Below are 23,202 nucleotides of genomic sequence, written 5' to 3' on the forward strand. Positions count from 1 at the left end.
TTATCACTTCTGCTTAATGAATGACTATTTTTATAGTGACCTATGATACTATTTTGTGCTTAAAAATGTTGATATTTGGCCAACTTTTGAAAAGCAAAATTTCAAGTTCTAAATTCAATATTTTTGACATCAAACTAATTTTTTTGATATTAGGTTTCTTGAAGTCCGAGAGATATATAGGCTTATTAAACTTATTTGCGATGTTAGAATTATACAGGAAGTGTTGTCAAATGTGAGGTGGTATTTTACTTTCTTTGAGTTATATTTATATACATATGTTGTTAATATCATCACAGAATCCTTTGGGTGTCATTTCATCAGCCAGAATCCTCTGTGGCTGGTGGGGCCTCTGCTTGAGTTTCATTTACACCCTCTGGGCTCATTCCACCCACTTGGCCAGGCAGGCTCTGCTTGGCTCACACTACCAGTATCCCATGCCCACTGAGGATGAGCTCTGGCTCAGTGAATCCTAATGTCTGGGCCCCCAGAAGGGTTACAGAGCATGTCACCACTAGTAGCTTTGCAAGCCAGCCAGGAACATGTTACATCCTTTTAATGCCCACTGTTCAGCAGGTCCTAAGTTATAGTTCCATTTCCAGGAAGAATAAGGCTACATGGACAACTGGAGGGTGAGCAAGACAGAGAAGAATTTTATTGAATGAAAGAACAGCTTTCAGGGAAGAGGAGACCCAAAGTGGGTAGCTCCTATTCTCAGGCATGTAGTCCTGACATGTGTCTGAGTCTAGCTGAGTCTGGGGGTTTTATGGACTCAGAATGGAGGAAGTGCATGCTGATTGATCCATGGGTGGGCCAGAAATATGATTGGCCTAAAGGCATCAAGAAAGTTCTCACTCTGGGTCATGGACTCCACCCAGAACTGGCAGCTCGATTTTCAGGCTCAGGCTGGCTCCGTCCTGAAGGTTGGGTTTCACTGGGGACCCAACCCTATCTGCCCAGGAATTTGCCTGCTTCCTGATGCTATCAATCCCCCCTCTGAAGAGGTACATCTAACTGCCATTAGGATAGGAACAGTGACTGCTCCCAACTGCTTCATGCTGATAGGGGGCATTGTTTTGGGGAAAACAGCAGTCAGATCTCTCTCAGAGGCCTATCTAAGGGTCCTGAGTGAAAAAGGAGCTATTGTCCAAGGCTCCACTTGCATATCATTTGGAGTTTCATGACCTCTAGGTGAGTAGAAACAAATTTTACAAAGAGGTTAAGTATGTATGGACCAAATATGAGTATTATACAAAGAGGAGCTAAAAGAAAAAATCTAGTGCCAAAGATAACAGAAATAAGAAGTAAAATAGACTAATCATTCTGAAAACAATGTTGTGGCTAGAACTGTTTTACCCTGGTGAAAAAAATTAAATCTTGTATAGAGAGCAGTTAAACTTCAGAATAGAAATAACTGTTTAGGGGAGTAGATAATACCTTGAAAGTTCAACCTCAAGGGGTCCTTGATAAAGACACCTTATGGTGAGGACTCAAACAAAGGCAAGAATAGCAAGCATAGGTGAGACTACAAAGAGGATATTCATGAAAGGTTAATTATTGGCACTAATCTTTTGTGGTTTTTAGCTTGGGATCTTTGATTTCATCACACTGGAACTTTGGGTGCTCTTCTGGGTCAAAAGAGGTAATTTGGTCAGTTCCCTAGGCCTTTACTCAAGTATAATTAATGCAAGAATCTATTCCAGTGACTTTTACTGCCATAGGAGTAGGCAGAAGTACAATGTAACATCCCTTCAACTTCAAGCCTAGAGTGGAAGAAAGGGAAGGAAGTGCCTTTATCAATACTAAGTCCCCTGGATTGAATAGAAGAGGCCTTGGTTCATGGGATTGGGCCTCTAATAGTTGTTTTAGTTCCTGTTGGCAAATGGGCCAAAGAAGTTACATGTTTAATCAAATCAGAGGTTTCTTGGTCTAGCAAACAATTATTGGTGAGAAAAGGTCATCCATACACCATTTCAAAGAGACTTAAACCCAGCTTCAAAGGGGTGTGTCTAACACATAGTAAGGCTATGTGAAGAATAATCTGAGGAAGATGAGTTTCCTGAGACAGTTTTCTGATAATATCATTTGTCTTTTCTACCTTTTCTGAAGACTGTGGTCTCCAAGCAGAGAAGACGGTCTTATATACTTAGTGTCTTTTAGCTCCTCGCACCACCTGCTCCTGCCTGGTTGACAACTGCCTTGAAACAGGAGCCATAATCGGTCTGGAGATACTGAGGAAGTCCAAAGTGAGGGATTATCTCATTAATTAATACTTTTCTCACCTCAGAGGCATTCTCTGTGCAACATGGAAATGCTTCTACCCAATTAGTGAAGGTATCTACCCATACTAGGAGGAACTGAAGTCTCCTTATCATTGGTATATGGGTGAAATCCATTTGCCAGTCTTTCTATGTGTAGCCTCACAGTCTTTGGGCTCCAAGAGGAAGAAACCATCGATTGAGGGGATTATTTTTAAGGCACGTCTTGCAAGCATTAGCAACCTGTTTGACCATTTTTAGCAAATTTTTACCTGTGAACAACCTTTGGGCCAATAGATAGGTTTTATCTTGACCTAGGGAGAAGGCTTGGTGAAGGGTTTTATGAACTTTTAATTGGCTGGAAGCTAGTAGATGAAGTTTGCCATCCTCTGATTGCAGCCATCCTGAGGACTGAAGGGTATATTTCCAAGAAGTGGCCCATCCCATCTCCACAGAGAAATACTGAGGTTTTATTTCTTTTATGCAGCCCTCTCAGATCAGTGGGGGCTCAAGTGGATCAGAAATCTCTGGCCCTGTCACTGACAATTTAGCTGCTTGTTCTGCCAACTTATTTCCCTCAGCTATTTTATACATCCCCTTTTGCTGACCTTTACAATGTATTACTGCCACTTCCCATGGAAGGAAAATCAAGGATAATAGTCTGTTAATTTCCTGATGGTATTTAATGGGAGACCCATTGGCTGTGAGGAAGTCCCTCTCTTTTCAGATAGTGGCATGGGCATTGGGGACTAGGAAAGCATACTTAGTATCAGTAAAAATGTTAACTGCTTTCCCCTTGCTTAATTCAAGTCGCCTCTTGAGGGCAATTAGCTCAGCTATTTGAGAGCTTGTGCCCAAGGAGAGAGGCATGCTCTCAGTAATATTCAGGATGATTGCTGCATACCCTGCCTTTTGGATCCTTTGCTCTACAAAGGAACTTCTATCCATAAAGAGAGTCCAGTGTGGTTTCTCTAAGAGGGTTTCTTTCAGGTCCTCTCTGGCTGCATAGGTTTGCACTAGTGTTAGCAGTTATGTTCAAGCTCCCCAGCTTTCTCTTGGAAGAAGGTGGCTGGGTTTAAGGAGGGACAGGTTCTTAACTGGACTGCAGATCCCTCTAATAGCAGAGCTTATTATTTGAGGAAGCAGTTGTCCATAATCCAGAGACTCCCCTTAGAAGACAGCAGCTCTGCCACATTATGTGGGGTATGAATGGTTATGTTATTTCCCTTGGTTAACTTAGTAGCCTCTGGTACCAGCAAGGATACCAGTGCAACTGCCTGGAGGCAGGCTGACCACCATCTTTTAGCTACCAAATTAAGTTCCTTTCTTAGGTAGCCTATAGGTTGCTGGGCTGGACCTTGGGCCTGGGTTAGAACTCTCAGGGCCATTCTCTTCCTTTCTAATACATAAAGATTGAACAACTCCCCTGTAGGAAGACTAAAGGCTGGTGTCTTTAGCAAGGCTTGTTTTCACTGGTCTGTAAAAGGAAAATCAATCTTGGGGCCCCAAAATCACTAAGCTAAAGGTAAAAGTCAAGCTGGAAACTACTCAGGGCAAACTACCTCCCATTCTATTCAAAATCAACCCACTGCTCACTAAGATAAATGCATATCTGATTGCCTCATTTGGAGAGGCTAATCAGAAACTCAAAGGAATGCATCCATTTGTCTCTTATCTACCTATGACCTGAAAGCCCCCTCCTTACTTTTAGCTTTTCTGCCTTTGCTTCAAGTTGTCCCACCTCTCCAGACTGAACCAATGTTCATCTTACATATGTTGATTGGTGTCTCATATCTCCCTAAAATGTATAAAACCAAACTGCTCTGACCACCTTGGGAACATGTCATCAGGATCTCCTGAGGCTGTGTCATGGGTGCATGTTCTCAACCTTGGCAAAATAAACTTTCTAAATTAACTGAGACCTGTCTCAGATATTCACAGTTCACAGGTCAAAGGTTCTTTTAGCCTCTGCTTTGCAAATTAGGGAGTGGGTCTTAGCTGCCTGAGTTTCCTTTATTAGGTGATGGAAGGGCGAAACTGTTTCACCATACCAGGTATATATAGTCTGCAGAATCCTGTAATGCCTAGCAATCTCCTCAGCTGATTGAGGTTTTGGGGGAGGCGGAAGGAAGGAGATGGGCTTAATCCTTTCTTCACCTAGCATCCTAGTCCTGTCTGACAAGACTAGACCTCAGTACTTCACTGAAGTCTGACAGAGCTAGGACTTAGATTTTGAGAACTTGTATCTTCTATTAGCCAGGTAATTAAGAAGAGCCTTACTGTCCTCCTGAGAGATTTTCTCAGTTGGAAAACAAAGTGGAATATAATCTACATATTGTAAAACTTTAACCTGAGGATAAAGGAACTCAGAGAGGCCTTTGGACAACACCTTCCCAAACAGGTGGGGGCTATCTCAGAATCCCTGAGGTAACACCATCAAGATTATCTGGGTTGTTCTGTTGGAAGGATCCTCTAATGCAAACAAATACTGAGAGCTGGGCTATAATAGTATGCAGAAAAAAGACATCCTTTAGGTCCAGGACTGTGAACCATTTAGTTCCCTCATGATATAGGGATTAGGAACCACCAGATAAATTGAAACCACAGCCTTATTAATGAGGTGGAGGTCCTGGACCAGTCTCCGTCCCATTCCTTTTTGGGTTTCTGTACCCCTAATGTCAGGGTATTACAAGGGCTGTTGCAGAGTTTGAGGAGGCCCTCCATCCTCAAGTTATCAATGATGGCTTCTAGACCTTTCCTAACTTCTGGTTTTAGGGGATATTGTTTCTGGTTAAGGAAGGAGGTAAGATCCTTAAGGTGGATCCAGATCAGCGTGGAGGTTCTGGCTTAGCCAATTTCCCCTTGAGTTGCCCAAACTTCTGGGTTAATATTGGTCTCCACAAAGAGGAGACAAAAAGTCTGTCCTGGAGCAATAAGATTGGTAGTTCCTACATGAGCAAAAATATCCCTGCCCAACAGAAGAGTTGGGCTGTCAGGCATGAATAAAAATGCATGAGTAAACCAGAGGTCTCCCCAGCTACAACTAAGGGGTTGGGGAAAAATACCAGGTTAAAGGCTTTCCTGAGATGCCCCTCTCAGTCATACTAAGGGGGTTTCGGGCCCATATTGAAGAGGAGGACTGAAAGTTCTACTCTAGTGTTAAGGAAGAAGTCCACCTTCCTCCCTTTGACTTCCAGAATCACCTAGGGCTCCTGGATGACAATGGTTGTCTGAGCCACTGGAGCCAGGAAGAGTAGCCCTGGGACCCATCAGTCCTTCTAGACTACTTGGAATACTGGCTCTGGACCCATTGACTTGTGTCTCTATCAACAGTCCACCCTACAGTGGTTGCTATCCCAAATTGGAGCGGGTCAAAATGGCTTCTTCATGTTGCCCAGGCAGTCCTTTCTAAAGTGCTTGCTTGCCACATTTGTAGCAGTTAACAGGTGCATCTTGGGGATTCTGGGGTCTCTGAGACTGTAAGGTGGTTCTTTGAGCCTCCCCCTTTTTCTTGTGTCTTCTTTCTCTCTTGGACTTCCTCCCAATCCCTATTATAAAAGACCTAGGTGACCACTTTCAGGAGGTTGTCTAAAGTAATATCTGGTCCCATAGGCTGTTTCTGAAGCTTCCTCCTGAGGAGATCAGGGGCCACCTGAGTAGTGAACTTATCTTTTAGGATTAGTTGTCTCTTGACTGAATCAGGAGATAGAAAGGTATGCTTCACCAAGGCCCCTCTTAACCTTTCCAGTAAGGCAATGGGATTCTCATCCAGTCCCTGGTCTATCATGGATAGTTTGGAGTAACTGAGAGGCTTAGTTCTAGCCCTTCATAAGCCCTCCAATATGCACACTTGAAAGTGTTTTTTCTCTATCATTCTCCCATTTCAACACTGGGGTCTCATTTAGAGTTTTCCAATGATACTGCTATTCTCCCAAATGGAAAAGCTCATCCCCTTCCCTGGCCTTGTATGAAATACAAAGCTCATCCCAAAATTCTCTGCCACTTTCAGGGCAGCCTGCTTTTCAGCGGTAGGGTTTGATTCAAAAGTAATATAAAATTCTTCCAGGAGAGTTCAGATACTTGGGTTAAATTCTGGAAAGCCCCTATATACCTGTCAGGATTGTCTGAAAGCTTGCAAAGATGACCCTTAATTTCCTCTAAGTCTTGTAGAGACAAGAGGTCTTGGACCCTGATGGGGCCATATTTACCAGACATCTGTTGTAGGGGCAGGAGTGAGACTGAGACCTGCGTAAAATGAGGATTTCTAGGATGGGGCAAGCTTGAGAGAAAGCCTGGATAGGGAGGATGGGGTGGACCAGGAGGAGCAGGACCAGAGGGAGCTGACTCCCTGGCTGGAGGTACCTGTGGAGTTTGCTTTCCTACTCCCTTGGAATTGCCTTTTGCAGCCTCTCCTGAGATAGTTGCTAGGATGGCTAAATCGATTCAATGTTGGCAAAGGTCCAGATTACTCTGCAAGACATAGATAACCTGCATGTAGGGGATTTCAGACCATTTGCCCTCATGTTTACAGAAATGGTCCAGCTGCAGGATGGTATTAAAATTAATGTTTTCTTCCTGAGGCCAAGCTTTTCCTTCCTGCAAAACATAACCTGACCACACCTTTGTACAAGGAAATATGAGGTGATTTTTCTCCAGAGTCTGAAGGTTGTAGGAGTCCCAGTGATTCAGGATGCACTCAAGAGGAGTGCAAGCTGAAGATGATTGATTACCCATCTGGAAGAGGGGAAAAGCATCCCTTAGTTTGTCTCTCTTCCAGCAAAAACCAGGGGTATGTGACTGAGAGTGAATAGGCAGACCCTTTTTTCTTCCTTTCTTTTTTTCCCGAATCCTGGCCGCCCCTAAAAGTGCCACTCATGGGTGGGAATGTGACCTCCACCCATGTAGTGGGAAGACCTAGTGAGTAGGGATATTTACACTTACCTACATTGCCCTATCTTCCTGCTGTCAGTAACCTGTGAATTCCCTAGATCTCACCTATGCCATGGATGTGAGCAAATTATCTGCCTAGGAATCAGGAAGGTCTAATCAGCAGGGATAGTCTTGCTTACCTTCGCTGTGTCCTGGCTTTCTGCTGTAACTGCCTCTGGGTCCCTCAAGTATAGTTTGTCTTTTCAGGGCTTCATCCAGAAGCTTGGAATTGAATTTGAGACAAAAAGCTGCCTCAGGAGGGTATATGGACCCTTTAAATAAGTCCTAGGTGGCCCTTGCATAATTGGAGCCTGCAACCAGTGGGGCAGTTTCTTCATTGCTTCTCTATCATAAGGAGAATGCTAAGGCAAAGCTGTGGAGTCAGGTTCTTCTCAAAGGAGAGAAAGGGAGTCCTAGGAATTGGGGACCTGTCCTAAGAAGATGCCTCCCAAAAGGAAAAGTAAATCTCTCACATAGAAAGTATCCCTGTGTTGGCTGGGCATGGTTGCTCGCGCCTGTAATCCCAGCACTTTTGGAGGCCAAGGTGGGTGGATCACGAGGTCAGAAGATCAAGACCACCCTGGCTAACATGGTAAAACCTTGTCTCTACTAAAAATACAAAAAAAAAAAAAAAAATAGCCAGGTGTGGTGGCAGGTGCCGGTAGTCCCAGCTACTCGGGAGGCTGAGGCAGGAGAATGGCATGAACCTGGGAGGCAGAGGTTGCAGTGAGCTGAGATCGCACCTCTGCACTCCAGCCTGGGCAACAGAGTGAGACTGTGTCTCAAAAAAAAAAAAAAAAAAAAAAAAAGAGAAAAGAAAAGAAAAAAGAAAGTCTCCCTGTATTTACAGGACTGTGTTGACTCCTGACATGGTGGAAAAAGAAACAAATTAAGTGCAATGGAGGAGAAGGTGCCTGGAGGAGGTGGCCTCTTGCCCTATGCTAATAGGCTTCCTCAATGGGGGAAAGAAGCCTTCAATCATTACATCCTCCTCACTTCTAAGAATAGAAAGAAACCACACTGTTCTAAATTACACTCCTGATGACTATATTATCTCAGTGGTTTGCAGCGACACCCTTAACATTGTATGTGAAGAAGAGATAGGAGCCATGACAGCCAGAAAGGAAAAAAGAAAATATTATAGGAAAGACTGGAGGGCCTAGTGCTGACACCATAATGGGCTGTCAGGGACTGGAGCCAATCTAGGGGCCTACAGGCAACATGGAGTTGTGGCCTCATCAGATGTCTTCAATTGCTCCAGGACCTTATTTCGATCCCATGTGATGACAAGACCTCCATGAAGGGAAACCGGATTGGAACAAAGCCAACATTCCCAACACTCAAGGATGAGGGGGAATTGACAGTGTCCTCCTCAGCAAGCCTGACCTCCATGTCTTAAGTCCGGCAGACACACTAGTTGCTTTTACCTGGCCAACAGATACCAAATGTTTTTCTTTCATTTTGGCTATTGTAGAGTTTAAGGACTCTGAGCAAAAGGACAGAAATCACCAAGTCCATTTTTACTCACCCTTCCACAGATCCCAGATAAGCCCTCAGAAATATCATGGGATCTTTTGGGTGTCATTTTGCCACCCAGAACCCTGTGGCTGTCAGTGCCTCTGCTTGAGTTTCATTCATGTCCACTGGGCTCGTTCTGCCCACTTGTCCCAGTAGGCTGTGCTCAGCTAGCACTACTGGGCCAGATCCCATGCCCAAGGGCAAGGCAGGCTTGGAGTGGTGAGGGGTTTGTGAGTGAGCAAGCACAGGGTCCGGCTACTGCACAGCCAGACACATTGCTGCTGTGGTGGGCCAGGCAGCTCCAGATGGCCAGCACAGGTGCTGTCTCCATGCGTGGCTACAGCTGGACCAGGTGTACCACAAGTGGCTTCCACTGCAGGTGATGGCACCTAGACAAAGGGAACACAGTGGTGCCCAAAAATTCAGAGATGCCAGAAACCACAGAGCCCCAAGGTGTGTGTGTGTTGGGGGAGGGGGATACAGCTCTCATTTCTGCTGCCCACTGCCAGCGAGTGAGGGGGAACGTGTTTCAGCTTGTTTAATCCTCACTCCAGCCCATGGTTTCTGGGCTGACCCAGCCCCACCACCACTTCCTGTTGAAAGGCAAAGCCAGCTGGACTACCTGGGTTGAGTGGGGACTTGGAGAACTTTTCTGTCTAACAAGAGGTTTGTAAAAAGCACCAATCAGTGCTCTGTAAAAATGCACCAATCAGAGCTCTGTAGCTAGCTAGAGGTTTGTAAAATTCACCAATCAGTGCTCTGTAAAAATGCACCAATAAGTGCTCTGTGGGTAGCTAGAGTTTTGTAAAATGCACCAATCAGCACTCTGTAAAATGGACCAATCAGCAGGGCATGGGCAGGGACAAATAAGGGAATAAAAGCTGGCCACCCCAGCCAGCAGTGGCAACCCGCTCAGGTCCCCTTCCATAATGTGGAAGCTTTGTACTTTTGCTCTTCAGAATAAATCTGATGCTGCTCACTGTTTGGGTCCATGCCACCTTTAAGAGCTGTAACACTCATCGCAAAGGTCCGCGGTTTCATTCTTGAAGTCAGTGAGACCACAAACCCACCTGAAGGAACAAACTATGGGCACATCTTGGTGACCACGGAGGGACTATCACCAAGTGGTGAATACCACTGGGTCCCTTTCACTTGGCATTCTGTCCGATTTTTCCTTAGAATTCGAGGGCTAAACACCAGGCACCTGTCAGCCAATTAAAAGTGACTAATGCAGCCACCAGACTAAGGACACAGGTGTCAGGCTTCTTGGGAAAGGGCTCTCTTACAAACCCTGACTCTCTGGAATTGGGAGTGGTGGTTTGCCTGGATCCATCTTCCACTTTTCCTGTACTTCTGGGCTGAGCTGAGGGTCAACAGAGAGGAAAGCCATTCAGCTCCGGGGTCCCAACAAAAAGTTGGTTGACCCTGCAGTCATGAGCAGAACTCTCAAAGTCCCGTCACCCAAATGAGACTAGCCCATCTATCCTATCTATCCTGACCCTTGCCTCCTGGGTCCTAACACCTGTCAGACAAACTTCCTCCTGCCTCTCTTCTCCGAGGCTAGTTCCGCTTCTAAAAAAAAACCACTCCCTGTCTCTGGTGCTTTTCTAGTTTCTCCTATAAGAATGATTTCTAGTATGAATTTCGGGACTCTGTTCCTTTCTTTAGGTACCCAGGCTGACCAGTCAGAAAGACGTAATTTTTTCCCAAAGCCCCATTGGTGGGGGAGACTATCTGGAATTTTAGGATTTCTCTTCAGAGTAGCAGGCCTAACAAAGGCTATTCCTGAAGCTAGGATATGGGAAGCCTCAGAAATGATATCCTTCCTATCCATGTGATGAGAAGTGAGGACAAAAGGCTGATCACTCTTCCAACCCTGGAGATCCCTTCCCTCCCTCACAGTATGGCCCTCCACTCCATTTTGAGTCATATCATTTTTATAAGACAGGGGTAAGGTCCCAATACTAACAGGAGAAAATGCTTAGGACTCTAACAGGTTTTCAAGAATGCGTTGATAAGGGCCACTATATCTGACCTTTCTCAGTCCTCCTTGTGGTCTAAGAGGAAAGGCAAGGGTGCAAGTTTTCGAGAATGCATCAGTAAGGGCCACTAAATCCGACCTTCCTCAGTCCTCTTTGTGTTCTAGGAGGAAAACTAGTGTTTCTGCTGCTGCATTGGTGAGTGCAACTATGCCAATCAGCAGGGTCCAGGGAACCATTGCAAGTTCTTGGGCAAGAGGGGGATCTGCTGCTGTGCATTTGTGAGCACAACTATTCCAGTCAGCAGGGTCTGGGGACCATTGCAGGTTCTTGGGTGGGGGATGGGGGGGACAAACAAACCAAAACTGTGGGCATTGTTTCCTTTCAGATGGGAAACACACAGGCATCAACAGGATCACCCTTGAAATGCATCCTAAGTCATTGGGATCAATTTGACCTGCAAACTCTGAAAAAGAGGTGGCTCATTTTTTTCTGCATTATGGCCTGGCCTTGCAATTTACATTCCACAAGAGGACCTCTCAGCTTACCTCCATATCCTAGCCTTCCTATAGCTCCCTTTCCTATTAATTATAAACCTCCTCTAATCTCCCCTGCCCAGAAGAAAACAAGCAAAGAAATCTCCAAAGGACCAGGAAAACCCCTGGGCTATCAGTTATGTCCCCTTCAAGCTGTAGGGGGAGGGGAATTTGGCCCAACCCGGGTACATATCCCCTTCTCCCTCTCTGATTTAAAGCAGATCAAGGTAAGATCTGAGGAAGTTTTCAGATGATCCTGATAGGTACATAGATGTCCTACAGGGTCTAGGGCAAACCTTTGACCTCACTTGGAAAGATGTCATGCTATTGTTAGATCAAACCTTGGCCTTTAATGAAAAGAATGCAGCTTTAGCTGCAGCCCAAGAGTTTGGAGATACCTGGTATCTTAGTCAAGTAAATGACAGAATGACTGTCAAAGAAAGAAACAAATTCCCTACTGGTCAGCAAGCCGTCCCCAGTATGGATCTCCACTAGAACCTTGACTCAGATCATGGGGACTTGAGTCATAACATCTGTTGACCTGTGTTTTAGAAGGACTAAGGAGAATTAGGAAAAAGCCCATGAATTTTTCAATGATGTTCACCATAACTCAGGGAAAGGAAGAAAATCCTTCTGCCTTCATTGAATGGTTATGGGAGGCCTTAAGAACATATACTCCCCTGTCACCCGACTCTCTCGAGGGTCAATGGATCCTAAAAGATATGTTTATTACCCAATCAGTTGCAGATATCAGGAGAAAGCTCCAAAAGTGAACAAAATCTGGAGGCATTATTAAATCTTGGCCCTGAACAAAATCTGGAGGCATTATTAAAACTGGCAACCTCAGTGTTCTGTAATAGGGACCAAGAGGAACAGGCTGAAAGGAAAAGTGAGATGAGAGAAAGGTCTCAGTCTTAGTCATGGCCCTCAGGCAAACCTTGGTGGTTCAAACAGGACAGAAAATGGAGCAGACCAACCACTTGGTGGGGCTTGTTATCAGTGTGGTTTGCATGGACACTTTAAAAAAGATTGTCCAATGAGAAACAAGCCACCCCCTCGCCCATGTCCACCATGTCAAGGCAATCACTGGATAGCACACCACCCCAGAGGACAAAGGTTCTCTGGGCCAGAAGCCCTCAACCAGATAATCCAACAACAGGACTGAGGGTGCCTGGGGCAAGTGCCAGCTCATGTCATCACCCTCCCTGAGCCCCAGGTACGTTTGACCACTCAGGAACAGGAAATTGACTTCCTCCTGGATACTGGCATGGCCTTCTCAGGGTTAATTTTCTGTGCTGGACAGCTGTCCTCAAGGTCTGTTACCATCCGAGGAATCCTGGGACAGCCTGTAACCAGGTATTTCTCCCACCTCCTCAGTTGTAATTGTGAAACTTTGCTCTTTTCATGTTCCTTTCTTGTTATGCCTGAAAGTCCCACACCCTTATTAGGGAGGGACATATTAGCCAAAGCTGGAGCTATTATCTACATGAATATGGGGGACAAGTTACCCATTTGTTGTCCCCTACTTGAGGATGGAATCAACCCTGAAATCTGGGCATTGGAAGGACAATTCAGAAGGGCAAAAAATGCCCACCCATTTCAAGTTAGGCTAAAAGACCCCACAACTTTTCCTTATCAAAGGCAATATCCCTTAAGGCCTGAAGCTCATAAAGGATTGCAGAATATTGTTAGACATTTAAATGCACAAGGCTTAATAAGAAAATGCAGCAGTCCCTGCAACACCCCAATTCTAGGAGTACAAAAACCAAACGGTCAGTGGAGACTAGTGCAAGATCTTAGATTCATCAATGAAGCAGTAATTTCTCTATATCCAGTTGTACCCAACCCCTATACCCTGCTCTCTCAAATACCAGAGGAAGCAGAATGGTTCACTGTTCTGGACCTCAAGGATGCCTTCTTCTGATTTCCCCTGCACTCTGACTCCCAGTTTCCCTTTGCCTTTGAGGATCCCACAGACCACACATCCCAACTTATGTGGACTTTCTTGCCCCAAAGGATTAGGGATAGCCCTCATCTGTTTGGCCAGGCACTGACTCAAGATCTAGGCCAGTTCTCAAGCCCAGGAACTCTGGTCCTTCAGTATGTGGATGATTTATTTTTGGCTACCAGTTCAGAAGCCTCATGCCAGAAGGCTACTCTAGATCGCTTAAACTTTCTAGCTAATCAAGGGTACAATGTGTCTAAATCGAAGGCCCAGCTCTGCCTACAAGTCAAATATCTAGGCCTAATCTTAGCCAGGGCCCTCAGCAAGGAATGAATACAACCTATACTGTCTTATCCTCACCCTAAGACATTAAAACACTTGTGGGAGTTCCTTGGAATCACTGGCTTTTACTGACTATGGATCCCCAGATATAGCGAGATAGCCAGGACCCTCTATACTCTAATCAAGGAGACCCAGAGGACAAATACTCATCTAGTAGAATGGGAACCAGAGGGAGAAACAGCCTTCAAAACCTGAAAACAGGCCCTAGTACAAGCTCCAGCCTTAAGCTTTCCCATAGGACAAAACTTCTCTTTATACATCACAGAGGGTGGAGGAATAGCTCTTGGAGTCCTTACTCAGACTTGTGGGCCAACCCCACAACCAGTGGCATTCCTAAGTAAGGAAACTGATGTAGTAGCAAAAGTGTAGCCTCACTGTTTACAGTTGGTTGCAGTGGTGGCCATCTTAGTATCAGAGGCTATCAAAATAATACTAGGAAAGGATCTCACTGTCTGGACTACTCATTATGTAAATGGCATACTAGGTGGCAAAGGAAGTTTATGGCTATCAGACAACTGCCTGCTCAGATACCAAACACTACTCCTTGGGGGACCAGTGCTTCAAATACGCATGTGTGTGGCCCTCAACCCTGTCACTTTTCTCCCAGAGGATGGAGAACAAATGGAGCATGACTGCCAACAAATTATAGTCCAGACTTATGCTATTTGAGATGATCTTTTAGAAGTCACCTTAGCTAGTCCTGACCTTAACCTATATACTGATGGAAGTTCATTTGTGGAGAATGGGATACAAAGGGCAGGTTATACCATAGTTAGTGATGTAACAGTACTTGAAACTAAGCCTCTTCCTCCAGGAACCAGCCCCCAGTTAGCAGAACTGGTGGCACTTACCCAAGCCTTAGAACTGGGAAAGGGAAAAAGAATAAATGTATATACAGATAGCAAGTATGCTTATCTAATCCTACATGCCCATGTTGCAATATGGAAAGAAAGGGAGCTCCTGAACTCTGGGGGAACCCCCATTAAATACCACAAGGAAATCATGAAGTTATTGCACACTGTGCAAAAACCCAAGGAGGTGGCAGTCTTACACTGCTGAAGCCATCAAAAAGGGGAAGGAAAGAGGAGAACAGTACATAAGTGGCTGGCAGAGGCAGGGAAAGACCAGCAGAGAGGAAAGAGAAAGACAGGAAGTCAGAAAGAAAGAGAAAGAAAGTCAAAGAGAGAAGGAAAGAGAGAGTAGGAAGTAGTGAAGTAAAGAAAAAACAGTGTACCCTATTCCTTTAAAATCCAGGGTAAATTTAAGACCCATAATTGATAATTGAAGGTCTTCTCCATGACCCTATAACACTCCAATACCATCTTATTGTCAGTGTAAACAAGGGCTCACACACAGCTCAATGAGCCAGCCTGAAAACACTGAGGTCACTGACAACCTGTAGCCTTCCTATCAAAAATCCATAACCCAGCAAGTTTCCTAACAGGGGATCTAAATCTTAATTAGTTACCATACAAAGGTCCTACCTGACCTAGGAGGAACTCCCTTCAGGACAGGATGATAGATGGTTCCTCCTGGGCTATTCATGGAAAAAGACACAACGGGTATTCAGTAAGTGATAAGGAAACTCTTGTAGAAGCAGAGTTAGGAAAATTGCCTAATAATTGGTCTGCTCAAACGTGAGAGCTGTTTGCACTCAGCCAAACCTTAAAGTACTTTCAGAATAAGGAAAGAGCCATCTATACCAATTCTAAGTTAATATGGACTGAACGAGGTCTTATTAATAGCAAAGAATAATTGAAATCCCAAACTTACAAGGTTTCAACAAAAGTAAAGTTTGCTAAAAGTTAACAGTGTAACATGTATTATTCTAATGCCTAATCTTGTGGAAATCAGACCCTATCAGTGCCCCTCAAAGCTCACATCTATCAGCTCAGGGCCATACAAATAATACCCCTACTTATAGAGTTAGGAATGGCCACTGCTACAGGAACCTGAATAGCAGGTTTGTCCATTATCCTACTACCACACACTCTCAAAGAATTTCTCAAACAGTTTGTGAGAAATAACAAAATCTATCCTTACTCTACAACCCCAAACAGACTCTTTGGCAGCAGTGACTCTCCAAAACCACCAAGGCCTAGACCTCCTCACTGCTGAGAAAGGAGGACTTTGCACCTTATTAGGGGAAGAGTGTTGCTTTTATACTCACCAGTCAGAGTTAGTATGAGACACCACCCGGCGTGTACAGGAAAAGGTTTCTGAAATCAGACAACACCTTTCAAACTCTTATACCAACCTTTGGAGTTGGGTGACATGGCTTCTCCCCTTTCTAGTTTCCATGACAGCCATCTTGCTATTACTCACCTTCAGGCCCTGTATTTTTAATCTCCTTGTCAAATTTGTTTCCTCCAGGATCGAGACCATCAAGCTACAGATGGTCTTACAAATGGAACCCCAAATGAGGTCAACTAACAACTTCTGCTGAGGACCCCTGAACCGACCCACCGGCCCTTTAGCTAGCCTAGAGAGTTCCCCTCTGGAGGACACTACCACTGCAGGGCCCCTTCTTTACCCCTATCCAGCAGGGAGTAGCTAAAGTGGTCGTTGCTCAATTCCCAACAGCAGGGAATGTTGGGATGTCCTGTTTAGAGGGGGAATTGAGAGGTGAAGCCAGCTGGACTTCATGGTTCGAGTGGGGACTTGGAGAACTTTTCTGTCTTACAAGAGGTTTGTAAAATGCACCAATCAGTGCTCTGTAAAAATGCACCAAATAGTGCTCTGTAGCTAGCTAGAGGTTTGTAAAATGGACGAATCACACTCTGTAAAATGGACCCATCAGCACTCTGTAAAATGCACCAATCAGCAGGACATGGGTGGGGACAAATAAGGGGATAAAAGCTAGCCACCCCAGCCAACAGTGGCAACCTGCTCAGGTCCCCTTCCATGCTGTGGAAGCTTTGTTCTTTCGCTCTTCACTATAAATCTTGCTGCTGCTCACGCTTTGGGTCCGTGCCACCTTTACAAGCTGTAACACTCAACATGAAGGTCCATGGCTTCATTCTTGAAGTCAGTGAGACCACAAACCCACCAGAAGGAACAAACTCCAGACACACTGTCATGTTGGGCGGCTGCCTGACACTGTTGGAAGACGAGAGGGCTATAGTGTTAGAGCTCTGCTTCAGGGAGTCCTGAGGTCTGGGCACCTGTAAGTGTCACTATTCTTTACTCCCTCAGTCTAGTGAATGGGAGTGTGTCAATACCCACAGCTCAGTAAGCCAGCCAGGACCTTTTTACAGCCCCTTTTTGTCCCACCAACAACTTGGTGAACCAGCCAGGAAAGTGTTACTGCCCCTTTTGCACCTGCCCACAGCTTGGTGATCTGGCCAGGGAAGTATTACATACAGCCCTTTTTCACTCCCACCCACAGCTCAGTGAGGCAGCTAGGAAAATGTTACAGACATTTTCATGCCCACAGTTCAGCGGGTCCTGAGTTCTTGTCCTGTGTCCAGGAAGAATGAGGTTACACAGACAACTGGAGAGTGAGCAAAGTGGAGACAAGTTTTACTGAGTGACAGAACAGCTCTCACCAGAGAGGAGACCTGAGGTGGGTACTTTCTACTCACAGGCATGTAGTCCTGACATGTATCTGAGTTCAGCTGAGTCTAGGGTTTTTAGGGTCTCAGAGTGGAAGAAGTGCATGCTGATTGCTCCATGGGTGGACATGGAAAAAGCATCATCTGATTGGCCTGAAGGCATCAAGGCAGTTCCTACTCTGGGTTGTGGACTCTACTTAGAACTGGCAGCCTGGTTTTCAGGCTTCAGGCTGTCTCTGGCTTAAAGGTTGGGTTTCACTGCAGACCTGCCCCTCTCTGCCCGGGAATTTGCCTGCCTCCTGCAGCTATCAATATGTGTTCCATGATTGTATGGCATTCCTGAATATCTGATGTGTCCTAATATATGTTGTTGGTAATTATTATGTTAAATTGTTGTATGCCACAGAATAGTCAAATTTCCTTGTCAGCTCTGTTTTTAACTATAGCTGTCTTAAGACTTTTGTCATTCAAAAATAATATTTTGCTTTGATCCTCCTCAAGAAAAGTGACTTATAATCAGCACACTCCAAGGCTTGCTTCTTTGGATGAGTTCATGAAAAGGACTCTCGAATGCAGATTTTGATAACTTTGGAGATTGTGCCATTGGATTGGAGAGAAAACATTCAGGGCACTAACTGAAAAACTAATGTGTTTGTAAATATTGCTAACCCAATATGAAGCAGAGCAGGAGTTGATTGCATGGATTGAACTAATGGAGAAAGGAAAAAACGTTTTATTGTGTTTGTTGTTTGAAATATTACTGATTCTTTTTGTTTTGTTTTTCAGAGTCTTGTGGATCTTTTTCTTTTGATCTATTTATAGCCTTGAAATATACGTTAAGTATTTTGAGTATACTTTTGTAAACAGAATTTGAGTCATATTTCTCTCTCTGCCTAAACTCTTGTAAATTATTTGTGAATATTCTTAATTCATGGCAATGTGTTTGTCAGTTACGAAATGAGGCAAATATGTATTAAGTATTCAATTAAAAAAATACAACTATTCAATGAAAGAAAAAAACAATTCTGACATGTATCTCTCAGCAGCAACCAGCAATTACTTCAAGATGTAAACTGTTATTACATCTAAATACTTTTAAAATAAGGACCTTACTTGACTTCATCTAAAATTAATATAATTACTGTGAACTTCAGTCATTTATCCTTTTAGTGGGTTATTAAATACCTACATTGTCTATTTTGTAGCAAGGAAACTAAGAGAAAAAGATATCTCAAACTTAGAGAAGCCATTAGCAGGGATGTATTATATTTTGTCATAACTTGATAAATAGGTAAGTTACATAATTTATAAATTAGTAAATTTTAACAAATTAAAAATTTAAATTTAAATTGAATTAAACTTAAATTTTAACTTTAAGTAAATTAAAAATATAAATTTATAAATAAATCACATGCAAACATGAAAAGATAAATTACACAATACTACCACACAAAGACTCAGCATTGAAACATGGTTCTAGTATTTTTAAAATTCTGGAAACATATTATTGTACCCTGTTTGTCTTTACCTGTGAAGCAAAATTGTTTAAAGTTGGAGTACTCTGGGAATGATTAAGGCTGACTCTCAGGTAAACAAACATGACTGTGAGATTGACCAGGCTTCTTGGAAACAGCCAGGTCCACTTTCCAGATCATAGTTTTCAAGGGACATGACATAATTTGATGAGAGTTACATAGAAATAGATGAGTCACAAATGTAGTAGAAACAGTCAACTGTTGGATAGCTAAAAATAAATCAGTTTTCAGCACAAGTAACATTCAACCAATTCCCAAAAATGTTTGGAAATTCTTCTTCCCTGACAGAGCCTGAAAAGGCAGAAAGTATAAAGACTGCATGAATGGGCTACAGCATACAAATCAGAAGTCAAGAAAATTTCTGTGCAATGAGGAATAAGCACATAAAGTGTTGTAAGAATAAAAGAACAATGCTGTGAGGCCCACACAGGCACATAGGCACATCAGAGAGAAGTCTCTGACAAAATCCTTGGTGTTGAGTGAGATTTGCTTCATGATGAAGATAAAGTTTCTAATTCTGATATTATTAATACAAATCAAAAAGCATTAGCAAGTGTTTCTAAGAAAGGTGATTACTCAAATGATGCTCTACTACAGAAGTCCCCAAACGTTTTGGCTGATTTCATGGAAGACAATTTTTTCACAGTTGGGGGGTGGGGGGGGTGGCAGGGGGTTGGGTGGGGCAGGAGGGATGGTGGTGGGATGAAACTCTTCCACCTCAGATCATCAGGCTTTAGATTCTCATAAAGAGTGTGAAACATAGATCCCTTGCATGCACAGTTCACAGTAGTGCTTCTATGAGAATCTAATGCTGCTTCTGATCTGACAGGAGGTGGAGCTCAGGTGGTGATGCTGTCTTGTCCACCACTCCCCTCTTGCTGTGAGGCCCAGTTCCTAGCAGGGCATGGACATCTGATACTGGTCTGTAGCCTGGGGGTTGGGAACCCCTGCCTTACTATATTCCACATCTCAATAAAATCCAAAACATGCTAGAACCAATGAATGAATACAAAGAGAAAACACAAAAATAATGTATGATTTTATTTTTTTAACAGGTTAACAATATGAAAATATTACTCAGCAAAAAAGACTCTTCTAAAGGGGAAAAGTGTAAGACTGTGTTTTTTTTTTTTGAAACAAACAAAATGAAACCTATTTTTCCATATTCTAATAAGAGGATTCTGGCCATTGGTTTTTCTATTTTTCAAGACTGTTTTCAAGTGGAGGCAATATTTTGTTTTTGTCCATTACTTTGTTTTTAGTTAATCATGATATGTTTACTGTATGACTAAAATTCATATATGTGTATTTCCAAATACAATTCAAACCATAATCCTTCATAACTTTACGTAGACCAGGCACGGTGGCTCACACCTGTAATCCCAGCACTCTGGGAGGCTGAGACAGGCAAACTGCTTGAGCCCAGGAGTTTGAGACCAGCCTGGGCAATACAGTGAAACCCCTTCTCTACTGAAAAGACAAAAAATTAGCCACTCATGGTAGTGTGCACCTGTTATCCCAGGTACTTCTTCCCTGAGCCTGGGAGGTCAAGGTTGCAATGAGTGAAGATCATGCCACTGCAATCCAGCCTGGGCAACCAGAGTGAGACTGTCTTAAAAAAATCTTTATATAAAAGTTACCCCTTTCATTTGATTTTTACTTTATTAACAGTTTCTAAATGCAAAGATCGAATTAAAGTATATCAGCAATCAGACAAATATTCTGTTAATTTGTTCTAATATGTGGTCTTCTGTTGGGTTTCTAAGACTTTCGTTTGATTAGCTTTTATAAAATAAAATCTTTTAGGGTTTTAAGATTGTTTATGTGCCCTCTGGTGTACATAACATATTCTCAAAACGTATTGATTTTGTAATAATGCAAAAGCAATATATTACATGTATGCTCACACTCAGATACTTTAATTTCACAGGATTTTCCTTGACACTTAATTTAAAGTACAATAGTGGTCTTTTGAATCTGACATTTGTGTGATTGGTGGATTGTGCTCCAGTTATATTGACCTTTTTTTTTTTAATTTTTGTGCTCATCAGATGCCATGCTGCCAAAAAAAAAAAAAAAAAGCACTCACAATTTCCCTTCTTCTCTGTCAATTAGTGTATCTTCTTCAAGAGCATTATTGGTAATCATTCATGAATAGTTCTTACCTTGGCTGTCTACAACTCTCTATAACCTTTATAAACTTCAGGGAGCTATTTGTCTTTGCATTACCTAATCTTGTAGATTTATATACTTGTAAGCCCAAGAGCTAGTTCTCAGCCCCAGAGTAGCAATACATACTCGATTTATTTCTTTGCCAAAGCTCCCTTTTTCCCCCTTTAAAGCAACCATGATTTTATATTTTCTTTGAGAATTATTTTTTCAATACTTCTTTTTTATTGTTATTGTCTCTAAAGACAATATTTTACTAACCTACTAATAAGTCCTACTAGTATAAATTCTTATTACAAAGGAGTGGTTAGGGCATGACACATTTTTAAAATTTCTTTGAAAAAAAGTCTATTCGACACAATATTGTGCATATTTATAGTATATATGGTGATGTTGCAATACATCTAATGTACAGCGAGCAGATTAGGGTAATTAGCATACCCATCATCTCAAACATTGATCATTTCTTTGTGTTGGGAACAGTCAATATCCTCCCTCTAGCTATGTGAAACTATGTATTATTGTTAACTATAGTCATTCTACAATGCTATAGAATACTAGAAGTTATTTCTCCTAACTAGCTGCAATTTTGTAGTTGTTAAAAATCTCTCCCTATTTTGTCCTTTCTCCTACCCTTCCCAGCCTCTAGTAGCCTCTATTCTACTTTTTAGTTCTGTGAGAGCAACTTTTTTTTTTTTTACCTTCAGCATATAAGTGACAATGTGGTGTTTAACTTTTCTGTTCCCGACTTATTTCACTGAATATCCTCCAGTTTCATCCATGTTGCCACAAATATCAGAATTTCATTCTTTTGTATGATAAACTAGTATTCCATTGTGTCCATTGTGTATATATACCACACAGTCTTTATCATTAATCTGTTGTTGGACACCTAGGCTGATCTATGTCTTGGCTATGTGAATAGTGCTGCAATAAACATGGGGCTGCAGATGTCTCTTTGATATACTGATTTTGTTTTCTTTGAATAAATGCCTAGTAGTGGGATTGTGGAACCATATGGTAGTACTATTTTCAGATTTTTGAAAAATCTCCATACTGTTTTTCATAGTAGCTACACTAGTTCACATTTACCAACTGCAGAAGGAGGTCTATTTTCTCTACATCCTTGCCTTTATTTGTTATTTTTTGTCTTTCAATTTTTTCTGTATCTTTGATAATAAACAATTTAACTATGATACCTTGTTGTGATTTTAATTTCCATTTCTCTGATGATTAGTGATGTTGAGCATTGTTCATATATTTTTCAGCCCTTTGCACATCTTCTTTTGAGAAATGACTGCTCAGATCATTTGCAAATTTTTAAATTTTATTATTTGGCTATGGTTTTTTGTTGTTTGTTTGTTGTTTGTTTTGCTATTGAGATGTTTGAGTTCCTTATATATGCTGGATATTAATCCCCTTTCAGATAAATACTTTAAAAATATTTTCTTTCTTCTTGTATGTTGTCTTTTCTTTCTGTTGATTGTTTCCTTTGCAAAAAAAAATTTTAGTATGATATCTCATTTTTTAATTGCTTTTGTTTCCTGTGCTTTTGAGGTCTTATTCATAAAATCTTTCCTCAGACCAATATCCTGAAGTATTTCCCCTGTGTTTTCCTTTAGTAGTTTTGTAGTTTCAGGTATTACATTTAGGCCTTTGATTCATGTTGAGTTTATTTTGTATAAAATGAGAGGTGGAGGTCTAGTTACATTCTTCTGCCTATGAATATCCAGTTTCTCAGAACGAGTTATTGAAAAGGATATGCTTACCACAGTGTGTTCTTGACACCTTTGTCAAAAATCAGCTGGCTATAAATGCTGGGATTTATTTCTGTTCCATTGGTCTATGTTTCTTTGTTATGCCGGTATCATGCTGCTTCAGTTACTATAGCTTTGTAGTGTATTTTGAAGTATGGTAGTATGATGATTCCAGCTTTATTCTTTTTGTTCAGCATTGCTTTGACTGTTTGGGAGCTTTCACAGCTCTATATAAATTTTAGGATATTTTTCCTATTCTGTAAAGAATTCCATTGGTATTTTCATAACAATTGTATTGAACCTGCAGATTGTTTGGAGGTAGTTTGGTTATTTTAGTAATGTTGATTCTTTTGGTCCATGAGCATTTGATGTTTTTCTATTTGTTTGTGCCCTCTTCAGTTTTTTAATCAATGTTCTGTAGTTTTCATTGCAGAGATCATTCACCTCCTGGTTAAATTGATTCCTAAGTATTCTATTTTTTGTAGTGATCATAACTAGGATTGCCTTATTGGTTCCTTTTTTTATTATTATACTTTAAGTATTGGGACTCATGTGCAGATCGTGCAGGTTTGTTACATAGGTATACATGTGCCATGGTGGTTTGCTGCACCCATCAACCCATCATCTACATTAGGTATTTCTCCTAATGTTGTCCATCCCCTTTCCCCCCAACCCTGACAGGC

The sequence above is a fragment of the Pongo abelii genome, chromosome 14, assembly GCF_028885655.2.
Source record: "Pongo abelii isolate AG06213 chromosome 14, NHGRI_mPonAbe1-v2.0_pri, whole genome shotgun sequence".
NCBI lineage: Eukaryota > Metazoa > Chordata > Mammalia > Primates > Hominidae > Pongo > Pongo abelii.